A 21,803-nucleotide genomic window follows, 5' to 3' on the forward strand; every position below is an offset into this window, starting at 1 on the left:
CCACCCCCTATACAGGGAGCATTAGGAGCTGGCCCGGGGGGGAAGGTATACCGCAATAGCTAGTACCAGAGACCGTCTCGTAGGAGACAGAGAAACCAAGATGGCGCGGACTGTGCTCTGGGAAATGCACAGGGGTCCAGATAGAAGCAGAGCATGCATCGGGTAGTGTGCAGGAGACCAGGGCAGAGCAGAGCATGCACCGGGTAGTGTATGGGAGACTGAGCGGAGTATGCACTCAAAGGAGAGCACCGAGACCTGAGACACACTAGTACAGAGCATGCACCAGAGTAAATCACCAGGCACCGATGTGAGGGAGAGAGCACCAGAAATACTTACACCAGACACAGAGAAGTGCACTTGCAGGTTAGGACACCTGGAAACAGAACAAAGGAATCCAGCAGGCGCGCACCTGCAGCCTAAGGAGACACACGGCACAGTCGCGGACCGCGGATGCCCCAGGAGATACGCAAGCCCGGGAACACCTGGCACAACCCCATACCACCAGAACAGGAGGACCGAGGAGCGGCGTCAGGATGGCTGACCGTTGTGGTACCAGTACCCCCTCCCTTACGCCCCTCCTTCTTAAGATTGGTGAGGAACTTTCCGAGGATATGAGGAGCATGAATTCCTGGGGCTCCCATGACCTCTCCTCAGGACCAAAACCCTTCCAATCGATTAAAAAGAAAGTTTTCCCTCTAACATTTTTCATGGCAAGAATATCTATTACCTCAAAAACATCCCCAGAGTTAATGGATGGTGGGGTATGACTGGATGTAGTATGGAAGTGGTTGAGCACCATGGGTTTAAGAAGCGAAACATGGAAGGCGTTGGGGACACGGAGCGAGACAGGCAGCCTCAACTTGTAGGTAACCTCATTGAGTTGTTTCAAAGCTTCAAAGGGACTGATGTAACAGGAACCCAGTTTGTAGGATGCAATCTTGAGTCATATATTTGGATGCAAGCCACACTCTCTCACCCGGACGAAATTTAGTAGAGTCCAAGCGCCTTTTGTCAGCATGTTTTTTCATCTTGTAGGAGGCTTTTTCAAGTGAACTCTTGGTCTCTTTCCAGATCTGGGAGAATTCCATCGACATGGCATCGGCCCCTGGCACACCCGAGACAAGGGGTACCGGGATAGGCATGTTAGGGTGTTGACCCGAGACGATGAAGAACGGAGACTTGGCAGAAGATTCACTGGAATGATTGTTATAAGCAAACTCTGCCCAGGGAAGAAGACTGACCCAATCATCCTGATGGACTTTACAGAAGTGCTGAATTTAAGAAGTCAGGACCTGGTTGACTTGTTCCAATGGGCCATTAGTTTGAGGGTGATAGGCCAAGGAAAAGTCTAGGGTCACCTTCATGAGTTTGCATAGCGCTCTCCAGAAGCTGGACGTAAATTGCACTCCTCTATCAGATACTATGTGTAGAGGGAAGCCATGGTACTTGAAGATATGATTAATGAAGATTTTTGCCAGCTCTGGAGCTGAAGGCAGACCAGGTAATGGAACAAAATGTGCCATTTTAGAAAAACGGTGCACAACCACAAAAAGTACTGTACAATTCGATGAATACGGTAGATCGGTAATAAAATCCATGGCTATATGCTGCCAAGGAACAGGCAGAAGGAAGTAGCCTAAGGACCTTGTTCTTGGCACAGGATGGGCAAGAAGCTGTAAAATCCTTCACATCTTGACGAAGAGAAGGCCACCAATAATAGCGAGAGATGAGGACCATAGTCTTGTTGACACCCGCATGGCCGGCAAATTTAGAGGAGTGACCCCAGCGAAGAATCTTTATTCTGTCAGCCTCTGCCACAAATGTTTTACCTGGTGGAGGATTAGAAAGTCTGAGTGGCGCTACAGTGATGATTCTGGAGGGATCGATAATATGAGAGGGTTCTTCCTCAGTATCTTTCACAAGGAAAGATCTAGACAACGCGTCTGCTTTGGAATTCTTAATGCCAGGCCGAAAGCGGAGTTCAAAGTCAAACCCAGCAAAAAAACAAGGACCACCTGGCCTGTCAGGGATTGAGCCTTTGAGCGGACTGAATGTATGATAAATTCTTTTGGTCGGTGTAGATGACAAAAGGATGTACAGCTCCCTCTAGGAGATACCGCCATTCCTCCAATGCCAACTTAAAGGCCAATAACTCCCTGTATCTGATGGAGTAGTTGCATTCAGAGGTAGAGAATTGTCTGGAGAAAAAACCACAGGGAACTAAACGACCAGAGGGAGACTTCTGAGAGAGTACAGCACCCGCTCCCATGGATGAAGCATCCACCTTGATAATGAATGGCTTTCTGACCTCTAGACGATGTAATACTGGGGCTTTCGCAAATGCTTGTTTTAAGGCTATAAAGGCACTCTCTGCTGCTGGTGACAAGGCCTTGGGATTGGACCCCATACGGATGAGAGATGAGATTGGCTGAGATAACGAAGGGGAATGAGGGATGAATTGTCAGTAGTAATTTGCAAAGCCAAGGAAACGTTGTATGGCTTTAATTCCTTGAGGTCATGGCCAGTTAAAGATAGCCGACACCTTCTCAGGGTCCATGATAAGCCCAGAATCGGAGATAATATATCCCAGAAAAGGCAAGGAGGTCTGTTCAGAGATGCACTTCTCAAACTTGGTATAGAGCTTATTCTCCCATAGATGAAGCAGTACCTGACCAACATTCCTTCTGTGGGCAGGAACATCCGGAGAAAAAACCAAGATGTCGTCCAGGTAAACCATAACACAAGAATACAGGAGGTCCCGGAAGATGTCATTAAAACTAACTCCTGGAAAACTGCTGGAGCATTGCAGAGGCCGAAGGGCATGACCAGGTACTCATAATGATCATCCCAGGTATTAAATGTGGTCTTCCACTCATCCCCGGGGCGAATCCGGACCAGATTGTAAACACCGCAAAGGTCAAGCTTAGTCAAGATCTGGGCTCCCCGTAGTCGATCAAAGAGCTCAGGGATGAGCAGCAGAGGGTACTTATTCTTGATGGTAATATCACTAAGACCTCTGTAATCGATGCAGGGGTGAAGGGAGCCATCTTTTTTTTTTCTGCAAAAAAGAATCCCGCACCAGGAGGAGAAGTAGACTCCCGGATGAAGCCTTTGGCCAAATTCTCTTGGATATAATCAGACATGGCCCAGGTCTCGTCTGGAGAGAGAGGGTAGATTCTACCTCTGGGAGAAGTAGAACCAGGGATAAGGTTCTATTTGGACAGTCATAAGCCTGATGTGGAGGAAGGTTCTCTGTCTCCTTCTTGCAGAAGACATTGGCAAAGGACCAATAGGTGGCTAGTAATTCGACAGGAATGGAAGCAGATGGGGCGTCTCTGACCGGTCAAAGAGGTGATAGACTATGATCCTGGCAATCCTGACCCCAGTGCAAAACATCCCCAGACCGCCAATCAAGAATCAGTTCATGTGCTCTTAACCAGGGAAGACCGAGAAGAATGGCATGAGATAAGTGAGACAATACATAGAATACAATTCTTATGCGGTGCAAGGCTCCAATTTGCAGCTCTATCTCTTCAGTAACCTCATTTACGGTTTCATGCGGGGGTCTACCGTCCACCAAAGATATTAACCGTGGGTTCGCCAGGTCCTTGACCGGAATGTGATATTTATTGACCACCTTGAGACTTATGAAGTTACCTGCCGCACCCAAATCCACATAAGCCAGCTCCGAGTACCGCTTAGGGCCTAAATTAATCTGGACCGAAAGAGTCAGAGGCAGAGAGTAATCATGTACACCTAAGGAGGCCTCTCCTACCAGACCAAGGTGGAAGAGTTTCCTGGATGCAGCGGACAAGAACGAAGTAAGTGAGAGGTGCTGCCACTATAGAAACATAGCCCTTGCGCGACTCTTTCTTTCCGACGCTGCTCCGTCATCTAGACCCAATCCACCTGCATAGGTTCAGGCATGGGTATGGGAGACGACACAGAAGGCCGCAGACTGGAAGGTCTATAGGTGATAGGAGAGGCTCGATTAAAGGTAACCTGTCACCCCCCAGGCGTTTGTAACTAAAAGAGCCACCTTGTGCAGCACTAATGCTGCATTCCGACAAGGTGGCTCTTTTAGTTCTGGTCCCTGCCAACGCTGCAATAATTGCTTTTATAATGTGCCCCTCATACCTTGAAATCGCCAGGGGGGCAGGTCTTTCCCCCTAACACAGACGCAACACAGACGTCAGTCAGGGCCTCTGCGCATCGGGCGCCACCTCCTCTTCCTTCATTAGCTGCACAAGGTGGCTCTTTTAGTTACAAACACCTGAGGGGGTGACAGGTTCCCTTTAACCTTACACTCTCTAACAAACTTGCGCGAACGCTCTTGAAAACGCTCTTGTAAGTCAATGCGCGTAGCCAGAGTGATTAAATCTTCTAAGGAGGTAGGAATATCACGATCGGCAAGTTCATCCTTGATACGACCTGACAAGCCCCTCCAAAAAGCCCCAACTAGCACCTCGTTATTCCAACCCATTTCTGAGGATAGCGTGCGGAAACGAATGTCGTATTGCCCAACAGTAAGGGTGCCTTAAAAGATGAAAAAGGGATTCTGTAGCCAAAGCGACGCAACCAGGTTTGTCAAAAACCCTACGAAATTGAGAGGTTACGGGATCATCACGTTCCCATAGTGGATTTACCCAAGCCAATGCTTCCCCCTCTAAATGTGATACCACAAATGCCACCTTAGACCGGTCGGCAGGATACTGCTGAGGCAGTCAATCAAAGTGAAGACAGTACTGGTTAAAAAAAACCCCGACATAGCTTGGGATCACCATTATACCAAGGTGGTTTACCCAGATGAGGGAGAGGATGAGAAGCGCCAAAGTCACAGGACAGGAAATGCGCAGAAGCCGTGGCGGTAGACTGCAGAGAGAGCAGACGATCATCCACTGAATCCATATAACCCAATATATGGGCTTGAGTATCACGCTGCTGGACAAGCTCCTGCTGAAGACTTGCAAGCTGGGTAGCACTACTTGGGTCAGCAGCTTGTAAGGTGGACAACCGAGATTCCATGGACTTTAAAAAGGACATGTTCTGGCTCTGATTCTCCCGCAATATTAGCAGCTCTTTTTGAGCGGCTGCAGAAGTACTAGCAGGATCCATGGCCTGGTGATTCTGTCACGGTTCCAAGGGTGGATCCACTGGATCGTGGGGCTGAACGATCCCGCGCGAGGAGACCAGACGATACCACCTCCTATAGAGGGAGGGTTAGGAGCAGGCCCGGGGGAAGGTATACCACAATAGCTAGTATCAGGGACCGGCTCGTAGGAGACAGAGAAACCAAGATGGCGCAGACTGCGCTCTAGGAAATGCACAGGGGTCCAGAGAAAAGCAGAGCACGCACCGGGTAGTGTGCAGGAGACCAGGGCAGAGCAGAGCGCTCACCGAGTAGTGTATGGGAGACTAGGTGTTATGATCTGGTGACCTTGGAGCCGCATGAAACTTTCTCTGGAGTTGGTGGAACCTGTACTGACCGCAATCCTGAACTAACACCGCAACTAGAAGTAGCCGTGGGGTGTGCCTAACATACCCTAGACACCTCGACACAGCCGGAGGACTAAATACCCCTATAGATGGAAATAGGAATGCTACCTTGCCTCAGAGCAGACCCCCAAAGGATAGGCAGCCCCCCACGAATAATGACTATGAGTAGGAGAAGAATAGACACACGCAGGTAGAAAACAGGATTTAGCAAAAGAGGCCACTCTAGCTAAATAGGAAAGACCATAACCCTTCCATTTGACAAGGTACTGAAGCCTCCGCCTCGAAAAACGAGAATCCAAAATCTTCTCAACCACATACTCCAACTCCCCATCAACCAAAACAGGGGCCAGAGGATCAACAGAGGGAACAACGGGCACCACATATTTCCGCAATAAAGATCTATGGAAGACATTATGGATAGCAAAAGAGGCCGGAAGCACCAATCGAAAAGACACCGGATTAATAATCTCAGAAATCCTATAAGGACCAATAAACCGAGGCTTAAACTTAGGGGAAGAGACCTTCATAGGAACATGACGGGAAGACAACCAAACCAAATCCCCAACCCGAAGCCGGGAACCAACACACCGACGACGGTTAGCAAAACGTTGAGCCTCCTCCTGAGACAACACCAAATTGTCCACCACATGAGCCCAAATCTGCTGCAACCTGTCAACCACAGAATCCACACCAGGACAGTCAGAAGGCTCAACCTGCCCAGAAGAAAAACGAGGATGAAAACCAAAATTACAAAAAAAAGGCGAAACCAAAGTAGCCGAACTCGCCCGATTATTAAGGGCAAACTCGGCCAATGGCAAAAAGGCCACCCAATCATCCTGATTGGCAGACACAAAGCATCTCAAATAAGTCTCCAAAGTCTGATTAGTTCGCTCGGTCTGGCCATTTGTCTGAGGATGAAATGCAGAAGAAAAAGACAAATCAATGCCCAGCCTAGCACAAAAGGCCCGCCAAAACCTAGAAACAAACTGGGAACCTCTGTCAGACACAATATTCTCCGGAATACCATGCAAACGAACCACATGCTGAAAAAACAACGGAACCAACTCTGAAGAGGAAGGCAATTTAGGCAAAGGCACCAAATGAACCATCTTAGAAAACCGGTCACAAACAACCCAGATAACCGACATCCTCTGGGAAACCGGAAGATCAGAAATAAAATCCATAGAAATATGCGTCCAGGGCCTCTCAGGGACCGGCAATGGCAAAAGTAACCCACTAGCACGGGAACAACAAGGCTTGGCCCGCGCACAAGTCCCACAGGACTGCACAAAAGAACGCACATCACGTGACAACGAAGGCCACCAGAAGGACCTACCAACCAAATCTCTGGTACCAAAAATACCAGGATGACCAGCCAACACAGAACAGTGAACCTCAGAAATCACTCTACTAGTCCATCTGTCAGGAACAAACAATTTCCCCACAGGACAGCGGTCAGGACTATCAGCCTGAAATTCCTGAAGAACCCGCCATAAATCAGGGGAAATGGCAGAAAGGACCACCCCTTCTTTCAGAATGCCGACCGGTTCAAGGACCTCAGGAGAATCAGGCAAAAAACTCCTAGAAAGGGCATCAGCCTTAATATTCTTAGAACCCGGAAGATACGAAACCACGAAATCAAAATGGGAAAAAAACAAGGACCATCGAGTCTGTCTAGGACTCAGCCGTTTGGCAGACTCGATGTAAATCAAATTCTTATGATCGGTCAGGACCACAATACGGTGCTTACCTCCCTCAAGCTAATGTCGCCACTCCTCAAACGCCCACTTCATAGCCAACAACTCCCGATTGCCGACATCATAATTGCGTTCAGCAGGCGAAAACTTGCGGGAGAAGGAGGCACACGGTTTCATCAAGGAACCATCAGAATTCCTCTGAGACAAAACGGCCCCTGCCCCAATCTCAGAAGCATCAATCTCAACCTGAAACGGAAGAGAAACATCTGGTTGGCGCAACACTGGAGCAGAAGTAAATCGGCGTTTAAGCTCCTGAAAGGCAGAGACAGCCGCAGAGGACCAATTCGCCACATCAGCGCCTTTTTTCGTCAAATCAGTCAAGGGTTTAACCACGCTGGAGAAGTTAGCAATGAAACGGCGATAAAAATTTGCAAAACCCAAAAATTTCTGAAGGCTCTTCACGGATGTGGGTTGAATCCAATCATGAATGGCCTGAACCTTAACCGGATCCATCTCCATAGATGAGGGAGAAAAAATAAAGCCCAAAAAAGAAACCTTCTGCACCCCAAAGAGACACTTAGACCCCTTCACAAACAAGGCATTGTCATGAAGGATCTGAAATACCATCCTGACCTGTTCCACATGAGACTTCCAATCATCGGAAAAAATCTAAATATCGTCCAAATATACAATCAAGAATTTATCAATATAAGTCCGGAAGATATCATGCATGAAGGATTGAAAAACAGATGGAGCGTTAGTGAGCCCGAATGGCATCACAAGGTATTCAAAATGGCCTTCGGGCGTATTAAACGCAGTTTTCCATTCATCACCCTGCTTAATACGAACAAGATTATATGCCCCCCGAAGGTCAATCTTCGTAAACCAACTAGCCCCCTTAATCCTAGCAAACAAATCGGAAAGCAAAGGTAAAGGGTATTGAAACTTGACCGTGATCTTATTCAAGAGGCGATAATCAATACAAGGTCTCAAGGAGCCATCCTTCTTAGCAACAAAAAAAAAACCTGCTCCCAACCGTGAAGAAGATGGCCGAATATGCCCTTTCTCCAAAGACTCCTTAACATAACTCCGCATGGCGGTATGTTCAGGCACAGACAGGTTAAAAAGTCGGCCCTTAGGAAACTTACTGCCTGGAATCAAGTCAATAGCACAATCACAGTCCCTATGCGGTGGAAGGGAACTGGACTTGGGCTCATCGAATACATCCTGAAAATCAGACAAAAACTCTGGAATTTCAGAAGAGGAAGAAGAGGAGATTGACACTAAAGGAACATCATTATGAACCCCCTGACAACCCCAACTAGTCACAGACATAGATTTCCAATCCAACACAGGATTATGTACCTGCAACCACGGGAAACCCAGCACAATAACATCATGCAAATTATGCAACACCAGAAATCGACAATCTTCCTGATGGGCTGGTGCCATGTGCATGGTCACCTGTGTCCAAAACTGGGGCTTATTTTTCGCCAAAGGTGTAGCATCAATCCCCCTTAAAGGAATAGGGTTCTGCAAAGGCTGCAAGGGAAAACCACAACGCCTGGCAAACTCAAAATCCATTAAGTTCAAGGTGGCGCCTGAATCCACAAACGCCATGACAGAAAATGATGACAATGAGCAGATCAAGGACACCGATAACAGAAATTTAGGTTGTACAGTACTGATAGTAAATGAACTAGCGATCCTTTTTGTCCGCTTAGGGCAGACTGAAATGACATGAGAAGCGTCGCCACAATAATAACACAACCTATTCTGACGTCTGAATCCTTGTCGTTACGTTCTAGACAAAATCCTATCACACTGCATTGGCTCAGGACTTTGCTCTAAGGACGACGCCACAGCGCGCACAGTTTGACGCTCCCGCAAACGCCGATCAATCTGAATGGCCAGAGACATAGAATCACTCAGACCGGAAGGCGTGGGAAACCCCACCATAACACCTTTAACGGATTCAGAAAGACCCTTTCTGAAAATTGCCGCCAAAGCATCATCATTCCATTTAGTCAACACAGACCATTTTCTAAATTTCTGACAATACAATTCTGCCACCTCTTGACCCTGAGACAGGGCCAACAAGGTTTTCTCCGCTTGATCCACAGAATTCGGTTCATCATATAATAATCCTAAAGCCTGAAAAAAGGAATCTACATTAAGCAAGGCCGGATTCCCAGATTCCAGGGAAAATGCCCAATCCTGTGGATCGCCACGCAGCAGGGAGATGACAATTTTAACCTGCTGAATGGAATCACTGGAGGATCGCGGTCTCAGAGCAAAAAACAGTTTACAATTGTTTTTAAAACCCAAAAATTTGAACCTATCACCAAAAAGCAAATCAGGAGTAGGAATCTTCGGCTCTAAAGCAGGAGTCTGAACAATATAATCAGAAATATCCTGTACCCTAGCAGCAAGCTGGTCTACACGAGAAGCTAATTCCTGAACATCCATGCTGGCACAAGACTCCTCAGCTACCCATAAATAAAGAGGGAAGAGAAGACAAAACAGACTGCCGAAAAAATAATGGCTCAACACCTTTCTTCCCTTCTTCTGAGATGCATTTAACTCATTATTGGCCAGTTGTACTGTTATGATCTGGTGACCTTGGAGCCGCATGAAACTTTCTCTGGAGTCGGTGGAACCTGTACTGACCGCAATCCTGAACTAACACCGCAACTAGAAGTAGCCGTGGGGTGTGCCTAACATACCCTAGACACCTCGACACAGCCGGAGGACTAAATACCCCTATAGATGGAAATAGGAATGCTACCTTGCCTCAGACCAGACCCCCAAAGGATAGGCAGCCCCCCACGAATAATGACTGTGAGTAGGAGAAGAATAGACACACGCAGGTAGAAAACAGGATTTAGCAAAAGAGGCCACTCTAGCTAAATAGGAAAAGATAGGACAGATTACTAGGCGGTCAGTATTAAAACCCTTCCAAAAATATCCACAGCAGATAATACAAAAAGTTCCACAATCTAACTAAAGACATGGAATGTATATCTGCCACTCCAGAGAATCCAACAAGACTGAGAAAATACTGACACAATCTAAGCTGGACAAGAAAACACAAAGAATAGCACTGAATTGTGAAGCACGAAGCATGTGTGCCACAGGAAAAAAAAACCAGACACTTATCTTTGCTGATTTGGCAGAAAGGCAGGAGGAACCAAGCAGAGGTCCAACACCTCCCAACAACAATTGACAACTGGCAAGGACTAATGAATCCTGCACGCCTAACTACCCCAGTCAGAATTGCAATCAGCAGATACACCTGACCAGGACTGCAACTCAGGGGCAACTGCATTACCACCTACAAACACCGGAGGGAGCCCAAAAGCAGAATTCACAACACTAGGGCAGAGAAGAGCACGCACCGGGTAGTGTGTGGGAGACTAGGGCAGAGCGGAGTATGCACTCGAAGGAGAGCATCGAGACCTGAGACACACCAGTGCAGAGCATACACCAGAGTAAATCACCAGGTGCTGATGTGAGAGAGAGAGCGCCAGAAATACTGACGCCAGACACAGAGGAGGAGGGCACGTCTGGGTCAGGATGCAGCCTAAGGAGACATACGGCACAGGCATGGCCCGCGGATGCCTCAGGAGGTACACAAGCCCGGGAACACCCGGCTCAACCCCATACCACCAGCACAGGAGGACCAAGGAGAGGTGGCAGAACAGTCGGCCACGGCGGTATCACTACTCCCCTCTTCCCTGGGTGGGGGAAGGGTACAGACAAAGGGGGGATTTAGGAGAAAAGGCAAGGTACATGGTCCTGGAATCTTCACCTTCAGAAGTAACCTGGGGAACAGGGAGAGCTCGGGCGCCCCCTAGTGTTAGGGACAGGGAAGGAGTCCCTGGTCCTGGATCACCCAACAACAGATTCGTGACATATGCTTGAAGCTTCACAAGCTTGGTCCGTACACTGGTTTGCATCACCTGCAGACTGAATTAACAGAATTAACATATGCACATTGAGCATGGATGAGCTGTATCTAAAACTATATGTTCTTTTCACATTTTAAAAATCATTGCATATTTGCAGAGAACAGTCATGTTACTGATCATTCTGTGCAAATCGGAATTGCGGTGACCTGTCTAAACAGGCTATTAAACAACTACCAGTTGGCTTCTATAATAAATCCACCCAATGGAGATACTGGGCATAGTTTACCACTGTAATGTAAACTTACTAGAAACTATTGCAGTTCTGCCAAGTATGGGGTGTATAGCAGACCAGTTATCAACTGCAATAACACAGAAAAGAGAAAATCGAGACAATCACCTAGTCTAAATAAAACGTTCAAATTTTAGTAGGGTATCAAAAATTAATAAATTCAATAAAATGCCAGTGTACACAGAGAAGGAAAGGATGGGAACACAATAACAGGCAAAGGAGTAATCGGATATATGACAAAGTAGCTAAATCAATATATTGTCATTATAGACATTTCCAATATCAGGCAGGGTCAAAATATCCAGACCATGTAGAAGCCCAGGTAAATCAAGCTACTGTCAATGCAGCAGAAAAGTATTATACCTAAATGTAAATGGCCCATAATAAGGGTAGTGGCGGCACAAGCCAAAAGCGTATCACATAATCCTATTGGGAAAATATACCTGGAGCATATGCTGCAAAACCCGGATCCACAGCGTCCAAGCACCAAACTCTACGCGCGTTTCGGAAGCCTTTGTCGGGGGATGAAGAGGGTTTACATATTAAATACATCTAAAAATTACAATTAACAGACTAACAATGACAGAGGGGGAGAGGACTCAGTTCTCACAGGCATAAAACCTACAGGGTAATGTGGAAGAGCCTGTAGGTCAGGGGGTTGCAGTAGCTCCAGTAGTGGTGAGGTGGCAGCAGGATTATTGCGTGCTATAGGATCTCTTAATGAAATGAGTTTTCAGGCAATGTCTGAAGATTCTAAGGCTGGTTTCACACTTGCGTTTTTGTCAGCCGCGTTTTTTGCACAAAAAACGCATGTGTTTTTTCCCCTATATTTAACATTGAAAACGCATGCGTTTTTTTTGTATGCGTTTGGCCGCGTTTTCAAACGCATGCGTTTTTTTCTGCATGCGTTCATTTTCAAAAATGCAACCTGTAGTATTTTTTTGCGCGTTTTTTTTGCCGCGAAAAAACGCATGCGTTTTTTCGCGGCAAAAAAATGCATTGCTGTCTATGTAAACGCATGCGTTTTTAAGCACATGCGTTTGTTTGCGTTAAAAACGCATGCGTTTTTATAGAAAAAAACCAGAAAACACACTGAAAAGTCACCCACCACCATCAAGGTGATAAAGGGATCCAAACCCTAACCCTAACCCTACCCCTAACCTCACCCCTAACCGTTTAATGAACATTTTCTGACAGTCATACTGCCACGTATTTCAGTGCCACGTATTTCAGTGCCACGATATTTCAGTGCCACGTATTTCAGTGCCACGTATTTCAGTGCCACGTATTTCAGTGTCACGATATTTCAGTGGCACGTATTTCAGTGTCACGATATTTCAGTGCCACGTATTTCAGTGCCACGTATTTCAGTGCCACGTATTTCAGTGCCACGTATTTCAGTGCCACGTACTATAAATTCTATAACTACGTGGTTATACGTGGCACTGAAATATCGTGGCACTTAAATACGTGGCACTTATATACGTGGCACTTAAATACGTGGCACTTAAATACGTGGCACTTATATAAGTGGCCACTGATTAGGGTTAGGGGTAGGGTTAGGGGTAGGGTTAGGGGTAGGCTTAGGGTTAGGGTTAGGGGTAGGGTTAGGGTTTTTTGGTTTTTTCTTGTTTTCTTGTGTTTTTCTATAAAAACGCATGCGTCTAAAAAACGCATGCGTTTTACCGCGTTTACATGCGTTTTTTCACACATGCGTTTTTTTTAAAAACGCATGCAGATAAAAACGCAAGTGTGAAACCAGCCTAAATCTGCCCCTTTCCCTGACAAACTTTTACAAAGTTGTTTTGTGAGTTGGCAGTACTAATTCAGACTGACCAATAGGATAGTGATCACTTTTGTTCTCTTGCTTTTGATTTTCACTTGATTTCTAGGGTTTCTATTTCTTGCATTTAGATAACCTATAGTTCACATTAGAATCTTTCATTCAATGTGATCTGTCAGGAGACTTGTCTTATCGCTGTTTCCCATTATCACACTACTTAATTATCCTGAGGCTGTAAACAGCTTAATGGCATTCAGATGATTTAGAGGTTTTTACATTTCCTTTCAACTCAAGGTTTATAGGTTTATTACTAACCATGTTACCATGAACCTTGTAATTTACTTAGCGTTCCTTTTGTAATAGGTGTATAGTTTTTCAACATGTGAGAGCGGTGTCCCACAACTTAGTTATTGGACCCCAGTGATTATAGATATGGAAAAGCTTACTGATCACTGGGGTCCAATTTCTAGGACCCTACCTAGTTCCATCTGAATGGCATGGAGAATCATATGCTCGACCTGGAGAGTCTATTGCATGTGACCCATACATACACGGAGCATGGCGCTACCTCATTTCCGGTCACAAGACCCAGAAGTCGGCAGTCTCATGCGCATTTAAGCTCCATTTCGGCGCCATGCCTCACACAGTCTGGTCACAATCCTGCAATAGTGCAAAAATAGAAGAACGAGGGTGGCACTCACCATTCCATAAAATCCATTTTATTGAGGCAATTTAAAACATTCAGAGCAGGAGGGTTCCGTAGAAGTGCATTTGCACGAAATGGCTGTCTTTCTTCACATTCCACATGGAACCCTCCTGCCTTGAATGTTTAACCCCTTCATGACCCAGCCTATTTTGACCTTAATGAACTGGCCGTTTTTTGCAATTCTGACCAGTGTCCCTTTATGAGGTAATAACTCAGGAACGCTTCAATGGATCCTAGCGGTTCTGAGATTGTTTTTTTGTGACATATTGAGCTTCACGTTAGTGGTAAATTTAGGTTGATAATTTTTTAGTTTATTTGTGAAAAAAATGGAAATTTGGCAAAAAATTTGAAAGTTTCGCAATTTTCAAATTTTGAATTTTTATTCTGTTAAACAAGAGAGTTATGTGACACAAAATAGTTAATAAATAACATTACCCACGTGTCTACTTTACATCAGCACAATTTTGGAAACAAATTTTTTTTTTGCTAGGAAGTTATAAGGGTTAAAATTTGACCAGCGATTTCTCATTTTTACAACGAAATTTACAAACCATTTTTTTTAGGGACCACCTCACATTTGAAGTCAGTTTGAGGGGTCTATATAGCTGAAAATACCCAAAAGTGACACCATTCTAAAAACTGCACCCCTCAAGGTGCTCAAAACTACATTCAAGAAGTTTATTAACCCTTCAGGTGCTTCACAGCAGCAGAAGCAACATGGAAGGAAAAAATGAACATTTAACTTTTTAGTCACAAAAATGATTTATAGCAACAATTTTTTTATTTTCCCAAGGGTAAAAAGAGAAACCTGGACCCCTATAGTTATTGTACGATTTGTCCTGAGTACATCGATACTCCATATGTGGGGGGAAACCACTGTTTGGGCACACGACAGGGCTCGGAAGGGAAGGAGCGCCATTTGACTTTTTCATTGAAAATTTGGCTCCAATCTTTAGCGGACACCATGTCGCATTTGGAGAGCCCCTGTGTGCTTAACATTGGAGCTCCCCCACAAGTGACCCCATTTTGGAAACTAGACCCCCCAAGGAACTTATCTAGATGCATAGTGAGCACTTTGAACCCCCAGGTGCTTCACAAATTGATCCGTAAAAATGAAAAAGTACTTTTGTTTCACAAAAAATTTCTTTTAGCCTCAATTTCTTCATTTCCACACGAGCAACAGGATAAAATGGATCCTAAAATTTGTTGGGCAATTTCTCCTGAGTACTCTGATACCTCACATGTGGGGGTATACCACTGTTTGGGCACACAGCAGGGCTCGGAAGGGAAGGAGCGCCATTTGACTTTTTCAATGAAAAATTAGCTCCAATCGATAGCGGACACCATGTCGCGTTTGGAGAGCCCCTGTGTGCCTAAACATTGGAGCTCCCCCACATTTGACCCCATTTTGGAAACTAGACCTCCCATGGAACTAATCTAGATGTGCAGTGACCACTTTAAACCCCCAAGTGCTTCACAGAAGTTTATAACGCAGAGCCGTGAAAATAAAAAATCATTTTTCTTTCCTCAAAAATTATTTTTAGCCCGCAATTTTTTTTTTCACAAGAGTAACAGGAGAAATTGGACCCCAAAAGTTGTTGTCCAGTTTGTCCTGAGTAGGCTGATACCCCACATGTGGGGGGAAACCACCGTTTGGGCACACGTTGGGGCTCGGAAGGGAAGTAGTGACGTTTTGAAATGCAGACTTTGATGGAATGGTCTGCAAGCGTCACGTTGCATTTGCAGAGCCCCTGATGTGCCTAAACAGTAGAAACTTCCCACAAGTGACCCTATTTTGGAAACTAGACCCCCCAAGGAACTTATCTAGATATGTGGTGAGCACTTTGAACTCCCAAGTGCTTCACAGAAGTTTACAACGCAGAGCCGTGAAAATAAAAAATCATTTTTCTTTCCTTAAAAATGATGTTTTAGCAAGCAATTTTTTATTTTCGCAAGGGTAACAAGAGAAATTGGACCCCAAAAGTTGTTGCCCAGTTTGTCCTGAGTATGCTGGTACCCCTTATGTGGGGGTAAACCACTGTTTGGGCGCACGTCGGGGCTTGGAAGCGAGGGAACACCATTTGACTTTTTGAACGCAAGATTGGCTGGAATCAATGGTGGCGCCATGTTGCGTTTGGAGACCTCTGATGTGCCTAACCCTAATCCCAACTCTAGCCATAACCCTAATCACAACCCTAACCCCAACACACCCCTAACCACAACCCTAACCCCAACACACCCCTAACCCTAATCCCAACCCTAACCCAACCCTAACCACAACCCTAACCCCAACACACCCCTAACCCTAACCAAAACCCTAACCACAAGCCTAATCTTAATCCTATTTCCAACCCTAGCCCAAATTCCAACCCTAACTCTAATTCCAACCCTAACCCTAAGGCTATGTGCCCACGTTGCGGATTCGTGTGAGATTTTTCCTCACCATTTTTGAAAAATCCGCAGGGAAAAGGCACTGCATTTTACCTGCGGATTTACAGCGGATTTCCAGTATTTTTTGTGCGGATTTCACCTGCAGATTCCTATTGAGGAACAGGTGTAAAACGCTGCAGAATCTGCACAAAGAATTGACATGCTGCGGAAATTACAACGCAGCGTTTCCGCGCTGTATTTTCCGCACCATGGGCACAGCGGATTTGGTTTTCCATAGGTTTACATGGTACTGTAAACCTGATGGAAAACTGCTACGAATCCACAGCGGCCAATCTGCTGCGGATGGGCAACCAAATCCGCACCGTGTGCACATAGCCTAATTCTAAGGCTATGTGCACACGGTGCGGAAAATGCTGCAGATCCGCAGCGTTTCCGCAGCTGCGGGTCCGCAGCAGTTTCCCATGAGTTTACAGTTCAATGAAAACCTATGGGAAACAAAAAACGCTGTGCACATGCTGTGGAAAAAACAGAGCGGAAACACAGCAGCTTACATTCCACAGCATGTCACTTTCTGTGGATTCCGCAGCGGTTTAACAGCTGCTCCTATAGAAAACCGCAGTTGTAAAACCGCAGTGAAATCCACAGAAAAACCGCGGTAAATCCACGATAAATCCGCAGCGGTTTTGCACTGCGGAAAAATCCGCAGAGGACCAGAATACGTGTGCACATAGCCTTACCCTAACCCTAATTCTAACCCTAGCCCTAACCCTAACCCTAGCCCTAACCCTACCCTAACCCTAGCCCTAACCCTAACCCTAACCCTAGCCCTAACCCTAACCCTAGTTCTAACCCTAGTTCTAACCCTAACCCTAGTGGAAAAATAAAAGTATACAGAATATGTGTGCACATAGCCTTACCCTAACACTAATTCTAACCCTAGCCCTAACCCTAGCCCTAACCCTAACCCTAACCCTAGTTCTAACCCTAGGTCTAACCCTAACCCTAGTGGAAAAATAAAAGTAAATATATTTTCTTTATTTTATTATTGTCCCTACCTATGGTGGTGATAAAGTTTACAATTTTTTTTATTTTTATCACAGTGATCACAGTGATCAAAATGTACATGGAACAAATCTGCCTGCGCATGCGCCCGCCATTTTGGAAGATGGCGGAACCCATGGAACAGACGGACGGCCCCCTGGAGGCTCCGTAAGTATGAGGGGGGATCGGAGCACAGGGGGGTATCGGAGCATGGGGGTGGGATCGGAGCACGGGGGAGCGGACAGGAGGATGGAGGGGAGCGGACCACAGAACGGAGGACTGGGGAGGGGATCGGTGGTGGTGGCTGGGGGCAGATTAGGGTTTCCAGCCATGGCCGATGATATTGCAGCATCGGCCATGGCTGGATTGTAATATTTCACCACTTTTCATAGGTGAAATATTACAAATTGCTCTGATTGGCTGTTGCACTTTCAACAGCCAATCAGAGCGATCATAGCCACGTGGGGGCAAAGCCACCCCCCCGGGCTAAAGTACCACTCCCCCTGTCCCTGCGGATCGGGTGAAATTGGAGTTAACCCTTTCACCCAATCTGCAGGGATGCGATCCCTCCATGACACCACATAGGCGTCACAGGTCGGATTGGCACCGACTTTCATGACGCCTACGTGGCGTCACAGGTCGGGAAGGGGTTAAATTGCCTCATTGTGGCGCTCCAGGGTCCTGATCATCACAGTGGTATTGCTTTCCTCTCGGGGAGAGTGATGCTAGGTTTGAAGGCAAAGAAGGATAACTGCATACAGGTATCACAAATATGCAACACATTTCACACTCCAGACCACCAGGGGGAGCTTCTGCTCCTATTTATTAGGTCACTTCCCATATATATATAACTGGTAGTCTGTAGGGAATGTTAGTTCCAGATAGGAGTCAGTTCCTGGTAGAGCTCCAGACAGGAGTTCTGTTAGTTCCAGACCAGAGTCTCAGGAGGATGGAAGGTTAAAAGAGCTGTGCATGCCCTCAGAGCTGCAGCTCCCAGAAAGAGACATTGAAAGGCAGAACTGTATTGCAGTGAGTGTGAAGGTAGTCGAAGCAAAAGAGAGGATACCAGAAGGGGACCAGACCCGCTCAAGCTGTCTCCTTCTGAGGCGCAAAATCCCGGTAGCCTGAACACCAAGGGAGTAAGGACCTCTACGCCTTATTTCAGAGACCGGCAGGACAGCTAATTGCAGGTTACCTGTCCGCACCTACACCCAGGAGGCACGGTGACACCTACAGAGCCGGGTTATCTAAGAGACCCTATAAACAGGCTCAAGTCACCAGTTATATGGGTTTTGTCCTATCCTATATGGGGGACAGAGGGAAGGAAACACCACATCTGTGAGACCCTTATGTGAAGCCATAGGCAGTAAGGAACTTCACCACCGCAGCAAGGAAGGCTACTGATTTCCACCTGGACAAGGGAACTCTGGACTTGCCTCCAAACCGACTGGACTCTGCCTGCCCTGTGATCTGGTGCCCTGGACTGTGGATGCTGAAATCTTCAGTAAAGGTAAAGAGACTGCAACCTTGTGTCCTCGTTCTTCTCTGCGCCTCTCACCATACCACCATCTACACACCGGGAAGCCCTGGGGACATACTTCACCTGTAGGAAGGTATACCATCTAGCTGCCATAACATCACCCCAGCGGACCCCTTAAAGCAGCGTCAGTCACCACAGGTGGCGTCACGAACATAAACTCTATCCCTTTAAAGACCTTCCCCTTTTATACGGATGTCCCAGGGACACGGACCGGGCCAGCCACCGTGACATCCCCCTGTGAACCGCAGGACCCGGTACCGAGTAACCCCTTGCCCTGACGGGGCGCTCCATCAATAAAGTGGATTTTATTTGACGGTGAGTGCCACCTTTGTTCTTCTATTTTTGCACTGATACATGTTATGTTTATCATTTGGGTTGGCACCCGAGAGCCCGGGCACGGATGCTTACAGCATTATTCACACCACAGCCAGGTGCATGAACATAGGTACTGCAACAGTGCAGATTATTTTGGTGCTTTCTTGGACAACCCTGCAATAGGCTCTCTTTCCCTAGACACAAGTAAGTCCTGTTATTTCAAGTTTGGATTAAAATGCACACTTGAGTCCCTTATATGTCTGTACACATCTAATATCTGCATATCTATTACAAACCTCTGTATGGTGCATCTTTACTATATTTGGCTGTATACATGGCTGTCCTCATCTGATGCCTGCATATCTATTAAAAACCTCTGTAGGGTGCACCATTACTACATTTGGCTGCATACATTTATTTGGCTGTATGCATGGCTGTACACATATATTTGGCTATATACATGGCTGTTGTTATGGACTGACCTGGGTTGGAGAAGTGGTGTTGCAACCACTAGGGGCAGCATCGGCATGCAGCATAGTAAGGAATAGCCAAGGGGCCGGTACATAAGAGAAGCAATGTAGTTAAAGGATCAGCAGGTAGTGTACTAAGGAATAGGCAGGTATTCGGTACACAGGAGAAGCAATATAGTTAAAGGATCAGCACCTAGCATGGTCAGGAATTGCCAGGGGTCGGTACATGGAAGAAGCAGTATAATCTTGGAAAGAAGGAGCAGGTGAAAGGAAGCTTGGCTAAAGGCTGGTAGCTCAATAATCTATTCAGAAAAAGGAGGAGGGGGGAAGAGGAAGGGTTGAAGCTTGACACGCCGAGACATGCATCTGAGAACCGTTGCAAATAAATGTAACTGATGGGTGCCGTACCTGCCGGTGATTAACAGCTGCTGTAGACGAAGGGAGAAATGGGGATTTCCAGCACATCCATCCAGTTTGAGTAAAATAATCAAAATTTATTTAGAACATTTTAAAAAACAACATTAAAAAGAAAGAGAGAGGAACTCTCTCTTTCTTTTTAATGTTGTTTTTTAAAATGTTCTAAATAAATTTTGATTATTTTACTCAAACTGGATGGATGTGCTGGAAATCCCCATTTCTCCCTTCGTCTACACTAGCTCAATAATCTCTCAAGGGAGGAAGTGCAATGCCAGGTTTAAGTAGGGTGTTCAATCAGGGTGGAGCCAATCAGAAACAACACAGGAACTAGTATCTGGGTTAGCAAGGAACTGTCCAGCGAGCTGAATAGCTCAGAGGGAAGTGGCGCCGCTGAGTGCACAAGAGCTGCTGGGCTCAAGTCCTCACAGTTGTACATATCTGAAGCCGGCATATCTATTACAAACATATATAGGGTGCACCTTTACTATATTTCCCTCCACAAATCAAATGGCAATAGAGAGGCACCAATTTGGACCACATTATAACAGACTTTCACAATTAATCATTAAAGGGAACCTGTCACCCCCAAAATCGATGGTGAGATAAGCTCACTGTCACCAGGAGCTTATCTACAGCATTCTGTAATGCTGTAGATAAGCCGCCGATGTTACCTGAAAGAGGAGAAAAAGACGTTAGATTATACTCACCCAGGGGCAGTCCCGCTCCGATGGACGTCTCAGGTCCGGTACAGCGCCTCCCATCTTCATTCCATGACGTCCTCTTCTGATCTTCACGCCGCGGCTCCGGCGCAGGCGTACTTTGTCTGCACTGTTGAGGGCAGAGCAAAGTACTGCAGTGCGCAGGCGCCGGAAAGGTCAGAGAGGCCCGGCACCTGCGCACTGCAGTACTTTGCTCTGCCCTCAACAGGACAGACAAAGTACACCTGCGCTGGAGCCGCAGCGTGAAGACCAGAAGAGGACGTCATGGAATGAAGATAGGAGGTGCCGGAGTGGACCTGAGACACCCATCCGGACCGCAGCGGGACCACCCCTGGGTGAGTATAATCTAACGTATTTTTCTCCTCTTTCAGGTAACATCGGGGGCTTATCTACAGCATTACAGAATGCTGCAGATAAGACCCTGATGACGATGAGCTTACTCATCATCGATTTTGGGGGTGACAGGTTCCCTTTAATTCCTTCAAATGAGGATAGACTAGTATCAGTCGGAACTACATCATTTCACACATCGTGTTAGATATGTGTAAATCTGAACAGCATCAATCTAGAGATAGCACAACTTCATCAGACATATGAGATAAGATAACACAACCTGATCCTCACATACATTTCTTTTACATTCACACTGAAGGGTGTCTTGTGCTTTTAGTTATACAGCCTGCAGGGACTCACTACTGTTCTTATCTCTAACAGGCTTATGCTTATGGATTTGCTATATGTTTTGAATCTCTCTGAATCTAATTGAGACATTTAGGTAAATATCTGCGCCATGGCTGTATTTACATCTAAATGTATATAAGAATTACCATTTTTTTCGGACTATAAGACACCGTACCATAAGACGCACCCCAAATTTGGGGTGAAAATTGCAGAAAAAAAGATTTTTTATAAGATGGGGGTCCATCTTATTGTCCGAATTTAAGATCTCTTACCTGAGGGCAGGCAGTGGCAGAGCAGGGTCACAGGAGGCATGGTGTCAGCAGAGGTGCGGTGATGCTGAGGTGTGG

This window comes from Ranitomeya variabilis, chromosome 2 (genome assembly GCF_051348905.1).
Source record: "Ranitomeya variabilis isolate aRanVar5 chromosome 2, aRanVar5.hap1, whole genome shotgun sequence".
NCBI lineage: Eukaryota > Metazoa > Chordata > Amphibia > Anura > Dendrobatidae > Ranitomeya > Ranitomeya variabilis.